This window comes from Salmo salar, unplaced genomic scaffold, assembly GCF_965601325.2.
Source record: "Salmo salar unplaced genomic scaffold, fSalSal1 ptg000257l, whole genome shotgun sequence".
Classification (NCBI taxonomy): Eukaryota; Metazoa; Chordata; class Actinopteri; order Salmoniformes; family Salmonidae; genus Salmo; species Salmo salar.
Genome location: NW_027675339.1, coordinates 3486924 through 3494387, shown reverse-complemented (window position 1 = coordinate 3494387; position 7464 = coordinate 3486924).

Here is a 7464-nt window from a genome sequence, read left to right as displayed (position 1 = left end):
GAAGTTGTAGAGATACTCTGAATGATCGGCTATGAAAAGCCAACTGACATTTACTCCTGAGGTGCTGACCTGTTGCACCCTCGACAACCACTGTGATTATTATAATTTGACAATGCTGGTCATTTATGAACATTTGAACATCTTGGCCATGTTCTGTTATAATCTCCACCCGGCACAGCCAGAAGAGGACTGGCCACCCCTCATAACCTGGTTCCTCTCTAGGTTTCTTCCTAGGTTCCTGCCTTTCTAGGGAGTTTTTCCTAGCCACCGTGCTTCTACACCTGCATTGCTTGCTGTTTGGGGTTTTAGGCTGGGTTTCTGTACAGCACTTTGAGATATCAGCTGATGTAAGAAGGGCTTCATAAATACATTTGATTGATTGATTGATTGATTGATTGTACAACTGAATGCATTCAACTGAGATGTGTCTTGGGTACATATTGGTGTCACCTCGTTAGTCAGTATGTGTTACACCTGTGCTGGCTTGTCCATCTCGTTAGTGGGAAGGTGTTTCACCTGAGCTGGTCCAGGTTCTATTTAAGAGTGTCTGGCCCAGTGCTCCAGTTGTCTTGATACATGTGGAGAGTCAACACCTTTAGTTGCTCCACCTTTTTGGTTTGCTTCCTGTCTTTAAGTTTGGTGTGGGTTTTCTTTTGTTTGTCTCTTCTTGGGCAGATTTAGTGGGTCTCATGGTGGGTGTCTTTTAGGTCCCAGTTGTTGTTACTAGTCAACTTCCAGTGGACACCCCCATAGTGTCTTTCAGAGCCCCTCCTAAAAAACAAGTTATATTGTGGGTTGGATATTGCATCATATTGTTGATATTTTAATCAATGACATTTCCTTACAATGCTCATTAGTCTTTCAGTTGTTATTATTGTTTTTTATCCTCATATTTGTGTACTAAATATTTCTGATTATTTTCATAGTTTTTTCCTGTGAAGCCATTGTGTTGCATCCATGTCTGACATGTGCTGTATAAATAAAGCTTGATTTTATTTGAACATATAATAAAACAAATGAACCCAATGACTGACCAATCAACAAACTAGTGGTCCACCTTAGTATGAAAAACTGTATCAATCCCACTTTTCCAGCCTGCTGAAGGTGTGGTGGAGTGGTAAACACCACCCCCGGCTCTACCAGGGGCTTGAGGTGGTCTCCCACAGCTCTGCTTATGTCATGTTCTGTGGCCTTGCTGTTCCATTTATTGACTGTCCCTGCAACACAGAAACACATTTAGTCATATTATATAAAACACTCAATGTAATGGATATGGAGCATCTATGGCCTCAGTTACACCTGGCACCTAAATGTGACTTCTGTCATCCGATCACTCCAAGCTGCATTAGGTTCAGATCTATCAGGATGGGCCTTTGACAAAGTCTGGACATAGTCAGGCCACTGAATATGCATAAGCAATGTAAAAAGATGGGGTGAATGAGGGGAAAAGTATATTTGACACAAATGACCTTCATAATAACAAAGAACAAATGTGTGTGTCTGAGGGGAAATTAACTTTCATACAGCCAAAAGGTTGAGAAATTACACCAATATCAGTGGACAATTTGCACTAATGTTAATAAACATAGATGATGGAACATATTCCCTTTAGCTGACATGATGAACCACTAAGGGGACATAAATATTTACCATCTAAACCATGTGTGACCTCTCACCTCTCTGGCTGTAGAAGTGTTCTTCCTAACCAGTCCCTCAACAGCTCTCTGACTGAGCTTCACCCTCACTGGGTCTTCAGAGGAGAGGAAGGCTGAGGAGGGATGGAAGGATCAGTCAGTCAATAAAGTGTAGAGCTGCTGTCTGACAAAATCACAATTTTTAGTAGTTCATTAAAGTAAATAAGGCTTTATGACTGCTGAATACCAACTATCAATCACTTAGATCATGTATTTTCAGGTAGAGATGCATCCTTGGGACGTCCCTAGCCCGTTGAAGTTGACATTTAAAATGGTTAAGGTAGGGGTTAAGGTTAGGGTTTAGGGTAGGGATGTCCCAAGGATCCCAGATAGCATTGACCATTGTGCATTCTTCTCTCTTATACATAGCAGGTGATGGGTTCTGAACTTGAAAATATGAAATATCCTTATTCATGTCACTGTTTGAGAGAAGGGGATGTAGAACGTTTACATTCTGTCAGAATGTGTTATTGTTAGACGTCAGGGATCCTATGGAAGGAGAAGGACCACAGTCTGGAACAAGTCAACAGGACAGCCGTGAGGTGGGGAGGAGAAGGACCACAGTCTGGAACAAGTCAACAGGACAGCCGTGAGGTGGGGAGGAGAAGGACCACAGTCTGGAACAAGTCAACAGGACAGCCGTGAGGTGGGGAGGAGAAGGACCACAGTCTGGAACAAGTCAACAGGACAGCCGTGAGGTGGGGAGGAGAAGGACCACAGTCTGGAACAAGTCAACAGGACAGCCGTGAGGTGGGGAGGAGAAGGACCACAGTCTGGAACAAGTCAACAGGACAGCCGTGAGGTGGGGAGGAGAAGGGCCACAGTCTGGAACAAGTCAACAGGACAGCCGTGAGGTGGGGAGGAGAAGGACCACAGTCTGGAACAAGTCAACAGGACAGCCGTGAGGTGGGGAGGAGAAGGGCCACAGTCTGGAACAAGTCAACAGGACAGCCGTGAGGTGGGGAGGAGAAGGACCACAGTCTGGAACAAGTCAACAGGACAGCCGTGAGGTGGGGAGGAGAAGGGCCACAGTCTGGAACAAGTCAACAGGACAGCCGTGAGGTGGGGAGGAGAAGGGCCACAGTCTGGAACAAGTCAACAGGACAGCCGTGAGGTGGGGAGGAGAAGGACCACAGTCTGGAACAAGTCAACAGGACAGCCGTGAGGTGGGGAGGAGAAGGACCACAGTCTGGAACAAGTCAACAGGACAGCCGTGAGGTGGGGAGGAGAAGGGCCACAGTCTGGAACAAGTCAACAGGACAGCCGTGAGGTGGGGAGGAGAAGGACCACAGTCTGGAACAAGTCAACAGGACAGCCGTGAGGTGGGGAGGAGTGAGGAATTTAGGCTGAGGTCAGGTCAGGTCAAGTGAGGAAGAACTCATGTGACTAAAGTTCTGCCTAGCAACAGAGGTGTAATTCAACATCAGTTCACCGTCTCAACTCATACTGTATTGGAGCTGCAGCAGCTTCTACTAACGTTAGCTAGTTCATTAACTAACTAACTAACTAACTAAGGACGGTGACCTGTCCAGACGAGATGTTACAACGAACTGAATCGTCAATGGAGGTCTTCCTCTTTATATAGCCTGCTACAGCATGCAATACTATTAACTCACAAGGGGGCATAACGTTACATGTACAATACTATCCCATTTTGGAAACGTTACATGGATAATACTATCCCATTTTGGAAACGTTACATGTACAATACTATCCCATTTTGGAAACATTACATGTACAATACTATCCCATTTTGGAAACGTTACATGGACAATACTATCCCATTTTGGAAACGTTACATGTACAATACTATCCCATTTTGGAAACATTACATGTACAATACTATCCCATTTTGGAAACGTTACATGTACAATACTATCCCATTTTGGAAACATTACATGTACAATACTATCCCATTTTGGAAACGTTACATGTACAACACTATCCCATTTTGGAAACGTTACATGTACAATACTATCCCATTTTGGAAACGTTACATGTACAATACTATCCCATTTTGGAAACGTTACATGTACAATACTATCCCATTTTGGAAACGTTACATGTACAATACTATACCATTTTGGAAACGTTACATGGACAATACTATCCCATTTTGGAAACGTTACATGTACAATACTATCCCATTTTGGAAACGTTACATGTCCGCCCCCTTGTGGAGGGAAATTAATATCTTAGATGGTAGCTGTAGATGGGATTCAAATGCATAATGGTATTAATACAGTGTCTAGACTACCTCTTTTGTATGAATGCCCTTCAGAATCCAAACACAGTATTGCCACGCAGCAAAATGTTGCGTATAATCTTTCAAGTCAGCCTGATAAAATATTGAACAATTTGTGTACAAAGATATCTTGAAATGTGATATTATGCCTGTATGACAGTACTGTTACTGTATGGCAGTACTGTATTGGCTAGTGCTTTCTCCAATATGTTCTTCTATTTTACATTCAATTGTATGTCGATGCCATTTATCTTTAAATATTGATGTAGTACATTTACAATTACGTAATTTAGCAGACGATCTTATCCAGAGCGACTTACAAATTACAAAGTATATATATATAGATATATATATATACATTAATGCTTGTAAGACTATTCTTTGACACATTTTCTCTTCCTTTGAAATTCTTATAGGACAGAAGATGGACACAATGCAATTGGGATCAAGAAGGTACAGATATGTTGTAGGACAGCTGCATTTGAAGTGTACATTTAACCTACATAGCAGTCAATACAAACTGAAATCTATTAGCATACAAATGTGTGCAAATTATCTTCTCAGAAATGAATCAAGTCCATGGAATGGATATAGACAACAAGAGAATAAGGACTAGCAGAGGTGGAGAGGCGAGGCAGGGGTGAGGACATCATCCTGCTATTTTGGCAGTCCAGATCTCTGAGAGGAACTATAGATCTCTAGGAGGAACTATAGATCTCTGTGAGGAACTATAGATCTCTAGGAGGAACTATAGATCTCTAGGAGGAACTATAGATCACTGTGAGGAACTATAGATCTCTAGGAGGAACTATAGATCTCTAGGAGGAACTATAGATCTCTAGGAGGAACTATAGACCTCTAGGAGGAACTATAGATCTCTGTGAGGAACTACAGACCTCTAGGAGGAACTATAGATCTCTGTGAGGAACTACAGATCTCTAGGAGGAACTATAGATCTCTATGTTATTATCCAAACATCAGATTAAGACTCAGTCACACAACTCTCATATCACAGTCACACAACTCTCATATCACAGTCACACAATGCTATTCTCAAACATACCTAATCAATTAGTTGTTTTTCAACAATATTTTAACCTGCAGGAATATTTTCACATTTCTATCTCATGGTTAGTTCCTAGGATAATGAATCAAATACATTTACATCTTTCAATACTTCTAAAATGGGGTCCAGGTTTAAAACAATTACAGGTGCACCTTACTATCTTATACTATATCATAAATGGTCTTAACTAGTAAACACAGATTCTAGTTTTCATCCAGTTTGCACAGATAGCTGACTCAGCCTCAGATTCTACTGACTGGGCCCTGTTTACACCTCCACACAGGAATACACACTCAGAGCCTACAAGGATTTTCTAAAAACTCCACTTTGCGTCTTTCGCTCACCTCTTCCTTTTTAAACTACGTTGGAGATGTGGCATCCACTATATATACTATACTGATGGTATCCACTATATATACTATACTGATGGTATCCACTCGGCTCGCTGCCTCTCAGATCAAAGGTGGGTTCATCTGCTCCGTTCCTGAAGTGTGGTCTCCCTGAGATCCCAAGTTAGAGGGATCCCTTGTGCACCATTTACCCAGGTCGGCAGGAGCCAGGTCATTTACCCAGGTCGTCAGGAGTCAGGTCATTTACCCAGGTCGGCAGGAGTCAGGTCATTTACCCAGGTCGTCAGGAGTCAGGTCATTTACCCAGGTCGTCAGGAGTCAGGTCATTTACCCAGGTCGTCAGGAGCCAGGTCATTTACCCAGGTCATCAGGAGCCAGGTCATTTACCCAGGTCGTCAGGAGTCAGGTCATTTACCCAGGTCGGCAGGAGCCAGGTCATTTACCCAGGTCATCAGGAGCCAGGTCATTTACCCAGGTCGTCAGGAGTCAGGTCATTTATCCAGGTCATCAGGAGCGGTCACCAAGTGAAGATTCACATCCCCGTCGCCAAATGTGGTGGTTAATTTCTTTAATATCAAATGAGAAACTTATCACACAAGTCAGAGTTATTCTTAAACTAAATCTTTATTCACTTATAAGGGAGCAGGTCAATACAACACACAAATAAAGTCAATCAATTGAGTGCCCTACGATAATGATGGCTGGTCGACGAATCACCCCCAAATGATTCATTGAGAGATGAATCACCCCCAGATGATTCATTGAGAGATGAATCACCCCCAGATGATTCATTGAGAGATGAATCACCCCCAGATGATTCATTGAGAGATGAATCACCCCCAGATGATTCATTGAGAGATGAATCACCCCCAGATGATTCATTGAGAGATGAATCACCCCCAGATGATTCGTTGAGAGATGAATCACCCCCAGATGATCCGTTGAGAGATGAATCACCCCCAGATGATTCGTTGAGAGCCCCGAGACAAAAGTACAAAGGTCTTTTGCAGCCAAGATGCACCCCTTTCAACCTACATGACCAACAACAGATGTATAGAACGGGTCACAAGGTTAAGATTTGTATGAAAGATACTGATAATTCTCAGCAGACAGTATCTGCTGTAAAAACAGTACTCTTTGTGTAGAGACCAGGGTCTGGCCCTGGGGTCATCTCTCCCTGGTACCATATAGAACAGAAACATTAACTCATGTTCTGGAATGTGGTCTCTTTAGGTTTTATCACCCAAAAGACATTGTAAATCTCCTGTCAGTGTTTTCTCCCAGAGGCCCATCCTCAGTAGAACACACAGACACAATAGTTCTAAGAACCCTCTATTCTGTTGCATCAAACAACCATTTGATGCAATAAAAGTATTATAACAAAGTTGCAGTTTTGCTCTCTCAGTGTCCACTGAAAGTTGACTAGTAACAACAACTGGGAGCTAAAAGACACCCACCATGAGACCCACTAAATCTGCCCAAGAAGAGGAAAACAAAAGAAAAACCCACACCAAACTTAAAGACAGGAAGCAAACCAAAAAGGTGGAGCAACTAAAGATGTTGACTCTCCACATGTATCAAGACAACTGGAGCACTGGGCCAGACACTCTTAAATAGAACCTGGACCAGCTCAGGTGAAACACCTTCCCACTAACGAGATGGACAAGCCAGCACAGGTGTAACACATACTGACTAACGAGGTGACACCAATCAGTGCGTCCTACGTGCTAACGAGCTAGACGTGCTAACGAGCTAGACGTGCTAACGAGCTAGACGTGCTAACGAGCTAGACGGGCTAACGAGCTAGACGTGCTAACGAGCTAGACGTGCTAACGAGCTAGACGTGCTAACGAGCTAGACGTGCTAACGAGCTAGACGTGCTAAAGTCCAACCTCAAAACAAAATGGAAAAACCAAAGACTAACACCTTAATAGAATGCTTACCACCAACAGAAAACAACTTCCATTTCACATTATAATCAACTACAATGCTTCACCTTCTACAATATAAACATGGTGTCTACTGGCTGTCATCAATTAAAAACAAGAAAAAAACCTTGTCTTCCTAAAACGCTTCTGGAACACATTTTTTATATTTTTTTCCCCCACT